This window comes from Lithobates pipiens, unplaced genomic scaffold (assembly GCF_037356315.1).
Source record: "Lithobates pipiens isolate NorthernLeopardFrog02 unplaced genomic scaffold, aLitPip1_a1.2 Scaffold_11, whole genome shotgun sequence".
Taxonomy (NCBI): Eukaryota; Metazoa; Chordata; class Amphibia; order Anura; family Ranidae; genus Lithobates; species Lithobates pipiens.
This window is the reverse complement of record NW_027507696.1, coordinates 3,286,839-3,299,487: the sequence shown is the minus strand read 5'-3', so window position 1 is coordinate 3,299,487 and position 12,649 is coordinate 3,286,839. Positions and strand designations below refer to the sequence as shown.

The 12,649-nt window shown below is 47.4% G+C and overlaps 1 protein-coding gene across 1 annotated transcript in view; it reads left to right on the top strand.

Annotated features, from left to right (window-relative positions):
• Nucleotides 1-910: 910 nt before the first annotated feature.
• FAM163B (family with sequence similarity 163 member B) overlaps nucleotides 911-12,649 on the top strand; it is a 110,086-nt gene continuing 98,347 nt past the window's right edge. Inside the window, exon 1 of the mRNA XM_077468189.1 lies at nucleotides 911-2,860. The gene's annotated coding sequence lies outside the window, so the exon portion shown is untranslated. The remainder of the gene's footprint in view (nucleotides 2,861-12,649) is intronic.

The window sequence follows — 12,649 nt, the reverse complement described above, 5'->3', positions numbered from 1 at the left end:
AAGGTGTGGTGGTGGTAAGATGAATGAGGTGAAGGTGTGGTGGTGGTAAGATGAATGAGGTGAAGGTGAGGTGAAGGTGTGGTGGTGGTAAGATGAATGAGGTGAAGGTGAGGTGAAGGTGTGGTGGTGGTAAGATGAATGAGGTGAAGGTGTGGTGGTGGTAAGATGAATGAGGTGAAGGTGTGGTGGTGGTAAGATGAATGAGGTGAAGGTGAGGTGAAGGTGTGGTGCTGGTAAGATGAATGAGGTGAAGGTGTGGTGGTGGTAAGATGAATGAGGTGAAGGTGAGGTGAAGCTGTGGTGAAGGTGTGGTGGTGGTAAGATGAATGGGGTGAAGGTGAGGTGAAGGTGTGGTGGTGGTAAGATGAATGGGGTGAAGGTGAGGTGAAGGTGTGGTGGTGGTAAGATGAATGAGGTGAAGGTGTGGTGGTGGTAAGATGAATGGGGTGAGGGTAAATTGAAGGGGTATGAAGGGAAGGTGACTATGCCCAGTCATTACAAAGCTCAGGCTTCCTGACAGTGTAATATAGTCAGTTCAGTGTAGGCAGCTGTGAGGAAGGGAAGGGGTTAACCCATAGGAAATGCCGGTTTCCTGGCTGTCCCTGGCACAGACTTGCAGTAGGTGAGTCGGAATCTCGGGCACTCTCCCCCGGTAAGAGGGCCGTATTTTCAGGAGAAGTCCCCCATAGTCGGCGGTCTTTTACTCCCACTTTATTTTCGGTCGGAGTAGCAGGGGAGGAGGGGAGCTGCTGGGACTTTTCATCTCCCCTGAGGCACGAGGCACTGTACGCCTCCCTGGCGGCACTACTTCCCTCAGCACCGAGCTTACACACACAAGAAAAACCGGGCAACGATGACGTAACGGGGCCGCAATGATGTCACGAATCTTCTCCGGTTGTCCTGTAGTAGAAAGCGCGAAGCGCGCCGGCCCCCCCCGCCCGGAGCTCCCCCGGAGCCGGGCGCGCTCCCGTCGGTGTGCTCGTCCGCCGACAATAACAGCAGCGGCTGCGGGAGAAGCTTCAGTCAGAGGAGGATCGCTGTGCGCTGCAAGGACTGGCCCCTGCTGCCGGACACAGGGGCCCCGACACCCCCACTACACCCCACTGAGGGCGGGAGGAGACCCTGACACCCCACTAAGGGCACGGACAGTGACTGACACCCCACTATAGGGACAGAAGAAAGGATTGACACCCCATTGAGAGGAGGAAGACAGTGTGACCCCCTCATTGCACCCCACTGAGGGCGGGAGGAGAGCCTGACACCCCACTGAGAACAAGGGGAGAGCCTGACACCCCACTGAGAACAAGGGGAGAGCCTGACACCCCACTGAGAACAAGGGGAGAGCCTGACACCCCACTGAGAACAAGGGGAGAGCCTGACACCCCACTGACAGCAGGAAGTCAGTGTGACCCCCACATTAAAGACCCTACAACCAGGGTGCCCTTCATAAACTGCTTCACCTCAGAAGTAGACTTCCAGGAGAGCACCCCACTGCTCTGTGCTGCACCCCAAAATCTGACACTGAGGGCAGGCTGTAAAGGGGTGCAACACACAGCCTGTAAAGGGGTGCAACACTTCAAAAGCTGTGCAATCTGGGCTGTAGTCCCAAAGATCTCTGTATACTATAACACCCCCCCAAATTCTGACTGTATAGGGCTACAGCACCCCCAATATCTCAGTGCAATCAGGACTGCATGCCAACACCCTTCCTATAGTAAATGTGAAAGGACCCCTGAAGCTGAGGAGCAGAGAAACTTTGTGCAATTAGAAGTGCACCCCAAACTTGACTGCAAGGAGTATAAAAGCCTAGTGCAATCTGGAGGAACTGCATACCAACAAGGAGACACCTCAGGAACTTACCACCAAGAGGACAACCCCCTAAGAAGTCACCGTGGGGAGAGCCGACCGCTGGAGCCCCCCACAGACCCTGACCAAAAAATAGGAAAGCGATCATAAAAGCTGACTGCAAATTGCATGCTAATCCAGACACGGACTGCAAAGAGTGCTGCGCTCAGGAAGATCGCACTGTAACAGCCGATAGTAAACAGGACAGCACACGTCAGTGCAATCTGGTCTGCACCCCCAAAAGCTTACTGTAAAGAGGAGAACGCCTCAAGAGCAGACTGCGGGCTGCACAGCACCCTCAGAGCCCGCTGTTGGCCAAGCTCTGCCACAAAGACTATCTACAGGCAGCGGAGCACACCAATGTCTTATGAAAAGGACAACAGCATTCCAGGATCTCAAAGATGCCACTTCCAAAACCTTCTGGAATATAGAGCTTAACCCCCCGTGTACCAACCAAAAGGCAGAACAGGCTCCTAGACTTTACTGGATGGCCGCAGGTCACCCCCAAACCTGCGTACTATCTCCTCAACAGCTTACTGGAAAGGTCACGTCACCGCTGAAGGCGAAGTATCACTTCACCACCGCAGCCTGGACCCCCACTTCAGAGGGGATATCACCCCCTAGGAAGAATTACCAGCCAGCCTACAATATATAACAGTATCACCACAGGTCTGGGCAGACTGGGCTGCCCCTTTCCCTGGGCACCATCCTAAGCAAGACAGCATCCCTGCACCCTGCCTAACATCAAGGCACAACCTGTCGTCTTCCATGTACCCGGCTCCTCCGTGCCTCTTGCAGGATGCACTCCGCATCCCTCATGTGATCTCTTTCCAGTCTTGTTTGCTGAATTAGACCCCAGAGACCTATTCTACTGCCTCTTTTGAGGAGGCCAAGCAGACAGAAAAGGGGTCATCCCACCGTCATTTCCCTACACCGGATTTGGACCGCCAGAAGAAGCCTCATGGTCCAGAAGCAGGACCTCACCTAACCGCAAGAAGACTTCCACTATTTAAAGGTGAGAAGATCTCCCATTTTTCTTCTGTAGAGGCAGGATAGGGATGTTGTGCTGCTAGGGAAGCCCGTATGAGCCCCATGAGATTATTAATGACAGCTACTCGCGTTTCTTTGCCCGCGGACCTTACGGAATACTAAAATGTGTATTTTGGAATATTGTAGTAAAATGGTACACCTACATTTTTGCAGCTCAATTTTTGTAGCAAAAACTGATGGGAGCATCACTGACAATGGTGAGGTAGCCTTAGCCCTTGTACACACGGTCTGACATTCCGACGGAAAATGTCCGATCGGACCGTGTTGTCGGATAATCCGACCGTGTGTGGGCTCCATCGGACTGTTTCCGTTCGGAATGTCCGACCGACAAAGTTTTAGAGCTGGGCTGTAAAATTTTCCGACAACATGATCCGATTGGACTTTCTCTGATCGTTTGTAGAGAATTCCGATCGGACAAAGTGCCACGCATGCTCAGATCAAATTCCTAGACCAAAGCTATTGGCTACTAGCCTGAACGTAGTCCCGTCGTAACCAAGTAACGTCATCACATTCTGAACGATCGGATTTTCCGCCAACTTTGTCCGACCGTGTGTATGCAACACCAGTTTCGGACAAAATCCGATGGATTTGGTTGTTGGAATGTCCGATCGCGTGTACAAGGGCTAACTGGTTAAAAAAAAAAAAAAAAAAAAAACAATTGTAAACATTTCGAGGTAACTTACCTTTTCCACATTTTTTTTTAATGAAAGTTTAGAGCTTGCCGGGTTACCGCAATTACCAATTATAGGTCAGTGATCCTTCACCAGATCAATCCAAGGACCAAACTATTTACAGTTTATGTTGGAGCAAAATGTTTACACACCTTGTGACAGGTCTGGGATAACCGGTGGCGGGTGTGTCGATTTCTCAGCTCTAGTTTGTCTATGTAGATGCTGCAGATGTCTATTATTTTTTTCATCCATTGAAAATCAGCTTGACCATCGAAAATGTTGCGCCTGCTTGACAGTTCCCTACCTTACGTAGCTCAGGGTTGTACAGTTTGTTGCAGAATTCAGGAGCCAGTCAGGCCAGCCAGCCTGTAGTAAACAGGCAATCTTATGGAACAGGCTGATGCTCTAATACAGGCTTTCTCAACCTTTTAACCCTAGAAATAATTTTCAGGTCTTGAGGAACCCTTACTAAAACCAATTCATTAGGGGTCAATAGGAACAATGCTCCTGATAATGGTGGTCCATAGGAAGAATGTTCCCCTTAAATTGGTGCTCAGCATGCCACCCCTAAAGACAGCTAAAAATATATTTTATGCCACGCTGCTGGCTTTGCTAAGTGACGTTGAACCTTGAATTCTGTAGGCACCATTAAAAAGGTGGTTCATCAGCCACAGCTCAAGGAACCCCTAGAAACCTCTGGAGGAACCCCAGGGTTGAGAATGGCTGCTCTAATAAGAGGCTCAAAAAGTTAGGTGACAGCTGGATTTTTTATTTTTTTTGGGTGCCTTGCTTTTGGAATATTTCTAGTTCTGATTCTGAAACATCCCACAGGCTGCCAACACTGTGTGTAGTTCCCCCTCTGTTTTAGTAGAATTGCTTAAAGTGGGGCTCCACCCTAAAGTGGAACTTCCGCTCATTGGAAACCTCCCCCCCCCCTCCGGCGCCACAATTGGCACCTTTCAGGGGGGTGCAGATACCTGTACAGTACAGGTATTTGCACCCATTTCTGGCATAAATATCCGAAGAATCTGCGGATATTTACGCCACTTCCTGCGGGTCCCCAGCTGTCCGCTGGGAAACACACGGATCCCAGGGACAGCGGGGACCATCCTTATTGCGCAGCGCGGTTCGCGCATGCGCAGTAGGGAACCGGGAAGTGAAGCCGCAAGGCTCCACTTCCTGATTCTCATACCCAAGATGGCGGCGGCAGCACCCGAGAGACAATCGAGAGATCGGCTTCGGGTGCCGACATCGCGGGCGCGCTGGGCGGGTAAGTGTCATTATTTTAAAAGTCAGCAGCTGCAGTATTTGTAGCCGCTGACTTTAAAAAAATAAAAATAAACGGCCGAACTCCCGCTTTAACATTTTCAACCTAACCAGCTGACCTTTGACTTTTTTTCCTGCACCAAGGTCATCAATTTTTTTTTTTTGCAATCCCCGTCTGCAGCTTTTACCATTCTGTTGTGAGAGTTGTCAAATGCATCACAAAAAACTTACATCAGAATTTAGGGTTGGCGGTCGATATCACACACTTTTGAATCGATCGTCATACTCAGTCATTCTTCAGTTTTTTGTCTTGGTCCATCGGTGCTCAGAGTAATTTTGTTCTTCTTTATCGGTCTGTGGCAATCATTTTACAGCAGCTATTGCTCTACAACAGGGGTGGCCAACCAGTGGCCCCGGGGGCCACATGTGGCCCGCAGTGCCCTCTGATGTGGTCCGCAACCTCCTGCTCTGGGATAGAATAGAAAGAATACTGTTATTAAAGGTCAATTTATTACTAAAATCACAGTGTATATATGGGCATATCTGTTCTGCAGTGGGTACTCGGCTGATTTCAAACTGATCCGCAGGTGCAGAGCAGGTTACCAGCACTGAGCTGTAGACTTCAATTACTACCTGCAAATTTTATGAGCTTTCTGAAAGTGCACCACACCTGCAGAATATAATAGAAGTCTATTGCAAACTCCAGGAAAGCCAAAGGAACACTGCGTTGCACACGTGGTGCGGGTAAACTGCAGAGCATCAGTGTGAAAGCAGCCTTGGACCCCCTTTCACACGGTCAGTCCGACAATCCGACCAATTGGACCCTTGTGTTCTACCTCCAATATGATCTGCCAAAAAGTATCGTGTGCTGCGTCTGTGTCTGCTCTGCAAATGCAGTGTGGACACGGACATGCCATTCATCTACTCCACTCATTGTGGCCCACGTCCGGTTACCAAGTCATTTAAATGGCCCTCGCTCTTCAAAAGGTTGGGCACCCCCTGCTCTACAATAACTTGTTTACATTTTATCTCTGCGCCTTGTCTCTTTGTTTTTTCTGTAAGTAAACTAAACATTCAGACTAATGTTTATTATATAATGTTATCAGAATTTTTTATTTTTTTTTGCATATTCCTTTTTTTTTTTTTTCATGGTTACTGATGCTGTGACCCAGCTTGCACGCAGAGACCTGCGATACATGCATATGGAAATAGTCGATATTTATGCATGCAAGTGGCTCGTTGATTATTTGAATTGCATTGGAGTGTCCTTCAAGCTTCTCGTTGTGATTTGCAGAAAAAAAACGGTTGTTTTGCTCGCTGAAAAGGGTTCGCTGGTTGGATGGTTTCGTGTTGGAGTCCGGGAAGTGATATTTGATTTGCAACAGTCCTGAACAATTTAGGACCACAAACCCTAGGGGGTGGCCATGCTAACACTTGTAGTTCTCCAGCTGTGGGTGGTCCATCTTTTGCAGGTTTTGGTCCTGGTGACGTTTTAATTTCATGAATTTGGGGGGTGCACAATGGATATAATTACATTTCAACTGCAGCCTCTGGTATGGAGTCTGTAGCTTGGTGATGGATTGCGCTTTGGTTCGGAGTGTGAAGTGAGGTTGAACTAGGTCAATGTAGCGCCTATTTTTGTTCTTTATGTAATTGTTTTGCTTTAACTATGTGAGTGTGTTCTAAAAATTTTAATTTTTTTTGATTTTCATACATTAAACATGTCATGATAACTGAGCATTTAAATCTAGCTGAGTCTGCTAAATAATAAAGGGCTGATAGGAAAACTACATACAGAGTTTGGTCCCAATAATAATGCAACAACAGATCATTGTTTGCAATTCAGCATTATACAATGATACATTAGAGTCAGGATATATTATTTGACTTTTATGTAGCTTTTATATTCAGTAGTTCTGTACAAAGAACATAGAGCCAGTCACATTAGTCTCTGCACCAGAGGAACATACACACTAATGTCCCCATCACACCCACACACTAATATTTGTATACATTTATATAGCTCTGACATATTCCACAGTGCTGTATAGAGAACACTATGCCATTGACATCAGTTTCTGCAGAGGAGCTTACACTCTAATGTGCCCTCCGCAGTCACACACTGATAATATTATTATACAGTCATACAGATGCATTGACTTTGGCCTATTTGGGCAAAAGCTGATTAAACAATAAATCATATTGCTGCTAGATTTATTTTTATTTTTTCTCCCAGTGTGGAAAGCGTACGGAGATATTATTAAATATATTGTTGTGCAACTGATATTATTATTTTATGAATTTTCTTACTTTTCCCTCTAAACTTCGCATGATTATAGCTCCGCCCTGTTCTTCAAGATTTTCCCAGATACGAATGGTGATCTGAACACTCAGGTGTAACACACACAATGGCTGTGTTAAGCTTGGTGTAACTGCTGGCTGTGCACAGTGTAGCTAACAACAGCTTCAGAACACAAGCAGTGCATGCAAGGAATTTATTTTTACATTAAAATGACAAAAGCCAAAGCTTATGCCTGTTGAAAATGTAGAATGTGGGTAGATGTCTTGTGTTTAAAGTGGAAGTCCACCCTAAAGTGGACCTTCCGCTCATTGGAATCCTCCCCCCCCCTCCGGCGCCACAATTGGCACCTTTCAGGGGGAGGGGGGTGCAGTTACCTGGATAATCCAGGTATCTGCACCCACTTCCGGGATAGCTCTCTGCGGAAAGGGGCATAGATCTACGCCCCTTTCCGAAAGTCCCCCGCTGCCTGCTGGGAAACACACAGATCCCAGAGGCAGCGGGTCCATCCTTTTTGCGCAGCGCGACTCGCGCATGCGCAGTAGGGAACCGGGAAATGAAGCCGAAAGGCTCCACTTCCTGATTTCCATACCCAAGATGGCGGCGGCAGCACCCGAGAGACGATCGAGAGATCGGCTTCGGGTGCCGACATCGCGGGCGCGCTGGGCGGGTAAGTGTCCTTATTTTAAAAGTCAGCAGCTGCTGTATTTGTAGCTGCTGGCTTTTAAAAAAAAAAAAAAACGGCGGAACTCCCGGCGGACTCCCGCTTTAATGTATGTTTCAATGAAATATATTAGCCCTTGTGATGCATCAGTGACTTTTTTTTTTTTTTACTTATTTCTTTGAGAGTCCAAGGTGAATTTCCCCTTTAATAAAGGATGCTGTTATTTTCCTGTGGTGTGCGGATATCATGGAGCAGTGAGTCCATTAAGTCTGAGATGGAGGAGAGACTTGCCTGATCATATATAACTGTAAAGGTCAGAGAACACTGCCATAAAAACGCATCGTTGAGATTATTTACGTCCCTTCCGCATGAATTATTCGCCGTTCAGGAACCAGATAGTGCATGGAGGGTTAAGGTTACATGTTAGTCGTTGACCTGACAGGTAGATGGCTCTGATGTCCTCCTTCAATCAATTTCTCAGGCAATGCGCCTCCCCCCCCCCCCCCCAGTCTTCCAATCTAAGCCTCTAATATAGTTTAAGGAATATTCCATTCAGGAGATAAAAAATTGCAATCAAAAGGTACTGTAATAATGAAAACTTCTGGCATTACTTGAGTGTCGGTCATATGGCTTCAATGAACCTCTAAAAACCTGAAGAATCTGGATAGTGTACTATGAAAAACCTAATTTCACCTTAGTGCTTGAGCCACATCCCCTCTTGCCCATTTGGTTATGCCGCGTACACACGACTGGACTGTCCGGCAGACTAGGTCCGGCGGTCTTCCCGACGGACTTTTGGCTGAGTTGCGATGGACTTTCCTAACCAACGAACTTGCCCACACACAAACGGACTAAGTCCGTTTTCGAAAGTCCGTTCGTTTTGAACGTGATGACGTAAACGGGACTAAACAAGGAAGTTCAATAGCCAGTAGCCAATAGCTTCCCTTGTGTTGTATTTTGTCCCTCGTACTGGCACACAGACGAACGGTTTTTCCTGATTTTGGTCCGTCGGATAGATTTGAAACATGTTCTATTTCTAGGTCCGTCTGATTTATTTTTATTTTTTTATTTTTTTTTGAAAAACGATCAGACTAGCCCACACACGATTGGATTGTCCGATGGACTAATCCCTTCGGACCTAGTCTGCCTTAAAGTCCAGTCGTGTGTACGCAGTATAAGTCAATAAGCCAGCCCTTATGATAAGCAAGCAGAACGTTAGGCACTGTAGAGTTTGGGTCAAAATTCCATCTTCTAAGGATATATTGACAAATGCAATTTGGGGCTTGCAAAGGCTCTAGAACAGGGGTGTCAAACTCAATTTCATCACAGGCCACATCAGCAGTATGCCTGCCTAAGGTATCGGGTGCACTACGTACAGAGTGCAGAGTTCAAGAGTGCCCTATGCACAGAGTGCAGAGTTCAGGGGTGTGCTACATACAGCGTGCAGGGTTTAGGGGGTCCGCTATGCACAGTGTGCAACACCAAGACCCCTCTCTCCCCAAAGTAACTCCCTAATATAGGCGGCTCTGCCTCGTCTTGCAGGGAGATCATTCTGGCTCTCACACTCATGAGAGCTGTCCCCATGGTGCCCCACCGTGAGAGATCTGCTACATCTGAAAGCCTATGAAAAACAAAGTTGTCCGTTGTGTGTATATATAGAAGGCTTCTGTGTTTACAAGTGACATCGGGGAGCAGGAGCAGAGAGTGAGAGCCAGAGGTGGTGGAATAAAGTTCTGCCACATTCCGGGTGCAAAACTGGGTGGGAGGGCCGCATGACAAGGCCTGATGGGCCAGATTAGGTCCACAGGCTTTGTGTTTGACATATGTGCTGTATAATACAACTGAAGGCTGGTACTGGTAACCTGGGAGTTGCTTGTACCATCTGCTGGCAACCTGCCTCCTCACAGTTAGTGCACATGGTCTGCCTGCTTATTGTCTCCAATTTCCGGCCCCAGCTGCCTACAGCCCTGATTTTGAGCCTCTGCAAATGCAGCCGGTGTATTCCCTGAGTCCAGCACTGCCCCTTCCTGAACCTGCTGAAGCCTTAGGCTGGGATCACATATATGCGAATTGGATGTGTTTTTAACCGCACCAAATTTGCATAACATGTGAATGTGAACGACTTTCAATGGAGCCGGTTTGCACATGTCCAGGATGGCTGCGGTTTGAAAAAGGGTCCTGTGCATTTTTGGGTCTGGTTCAGGTGCGAATTAAAGGGGTTGTAAAGGTAAATGTTTTTTTCACCTTAATGCATTCTATGCATTAAGGTGAGAAAACATCTGACACTGCCTGCGCCCAGCTCCCCCATTTTACTTACCTCACCCCTCGAAAGTCCCGCGCTCGTCCCCCGACGTCCTTTCCACCGTTCAGCCTGGCCGCTGATTGGCTGGAGTGGATGGTTGGAAAGCAGCGCAGCCATTGGCTCCCACTGCTGTCAATCACATCCACTGACGCGGAGCACCGGGGGGGCGGGGCAGTATGATACAGCGAGCAGCTATAGCCGCCGGCTGTATCACAGGAGCGTGCCCGCAGATGCTTCTCACCATGCGAGGGAGCTCGCATGAACGTGAGAAGTACCTGCGGGAGGAAGCCGAGACAGCCGCCGAGGGACCCCAGAAGAGCAGGTTCGGGGCCACTCTGTGCAAAACGAGCTGCACAGTGGAGGAAAGTATAACATGTTTGTTATTTAAAAAAAAAAAAAAAAATTCACTTTACAATCCCTTTAAGGCAAAACTTGCACCTAAACAAGTGAACAGAAACGCAGCCGGACTCCGGACTACAAACCGCAGCCGGACATGTATGAACCCAGCCTTAGTCAGAAACACTGGAAGATGAGAGGGAGGTTGCACAGTACATAATGAATTCCTTAAAGGGTAACTCCACTTTTGTTGAGTAAAAAAAACATCCCCCTCTGGGTGATCCATGTACTAGGGATCGACCAATTATCGATAAGGCCGATTATTGCAGGCCGATATCAGCTTTTCTGAAAATTTTATATCGGTCTCAAACTAGACCGATATTGCTTCAAGGGGTTTTACCAGGGTGATGCCTGCAGCATCTGAGCGGGTCGGTCAGCTTTATTGTAATAACAACTGATGTGGCTCAACAGCCGCTCGGCTGTTATTACAAACATTGGAAGGGGACATCCTCCCGCCGCTCACCCAGGCTCTCCCGTCCCTCTGGGAGGCCCGAGCAACTAGCCAGAGCGTCCGCCGGCTGCTCGAAGCCCCGAACAAAGCCGATACTCCTCGTTCGGGTCTCAGATCTGGTAACCTGGAAGCGATGTCATGACTAGATATCCCGGATTACTGGCATCTTAAAAGTGCCAGTTTAAAAAAAAAAAAATAGAAAGTATTTAAAAACGCCGATCTTGACGTTTTGAATACTTTCAAAGTGCAGAGGAGGGGTTTGGGGTCTTATAGACCCCCGATCCCTTCATAAAGAGTACCTGTCCACAAGGGATGTTTACATTCCTTGTGACAGCAGTAACAGCGATTAAAAAAAAAAAAAAAAAAGTGTAAACTTTTTTTTTTTTTTTTTGGAATATCGGCCTGAGAGGTTGCTGAAATATTGGTATCATATTGTCACCAAAAAACCATATTGGTCGATCCCTACTATATGCACTGCAAAGATTTTAACAAACTTTGTTGCAGATTCCTACCTTTTTATTACTCTGAACAGGTTTGGTTAGGATACATTCCAGGTATGAGTATTTTATACATAGTTATATTGGCCCAACTCAGAACAATATAACTATACATATACCATACCTGGCTGAAGCCCATGAAAGAAGAAAATCATTGAAGTAGACGTCACTTCACCAGTAATCTCCATTTGCTTCGGAGTCCTGCATCGAGTGTCTGCCCTGCTGCATTCTGAACAGAGGAGATGCGGCACTCGGCAAAAGAGAGCCATTCACAGAATGATTTGTTTTTTCTGAATGAATGCAAAGTGTTCTCTGATTGGACAAGTTAGGGAGTTTGATATCACCGCCTTGTCTCTCCACCTCGTTCAATCAGAGAGTGCTTTACATTTATTTAGAAAATGCAAAAGTATCTCTAAATGGCACCTGTCCTGAGCGGCCTCCCTCCTCTGTTTCGGTAAGCAGAAGTGAAACCACTCAGCAAGCGAGTGGAGACTTCAGTGATTTCCATCTTCTAAGGCAGCGATTCTCAACCAGGGTTCCTCCAGAGGTTGTAGGGGTTCCTTCAGAATTGGGCAATTTCTGCCTCTCAGATAAGTTCCCACTCACACCATTGATCTTTTTAGCTATCTGTTAGCCCTTGTACACACGGTCGGAGATTCCGACGGAATGTTTCCTATCGGACCGTTTTGTCGGATATCCTGACTGTGTGTGGTCTGCATCGGACTGTTTCCGTCTGAATATCCGACGGACCAAGTTTTCCAACTTGCCGGTAACATTTTCCGACAAAATGCTCCGATCGGACATGTGTAGCGTACTCCAACGGACAAAGTGCCACGCATGCTCAGATCAAATTCCTAGACCAAAGCTATTGGCTACTAGCCTGAACGTAGTCCCGTCGTAATGAAATAACGTCATCACGTTATGTACAATCGGATTTTCCGACAACTTAGTCTAACCGTGTGTATGCAACATCACTTCCGGACCTCTTCCGGAAATTAACTCAGAATTAAAGAGGAAGTAAACCCTGATGAGTTTACTTCCTCTTTTTTTCCCTGCAAAGGTAAAGCATAATGGACTACTATGCAGGGGATTCTCTTGCATGCGCGGGAGTGACGATATCGCGGCTCCGGCCACACACAGCGCCGGAGCCACGATACCCGGAAGAAATGCCGAGGGAACATGTCGGCTCCCTCTGCGTGGATCGGGCC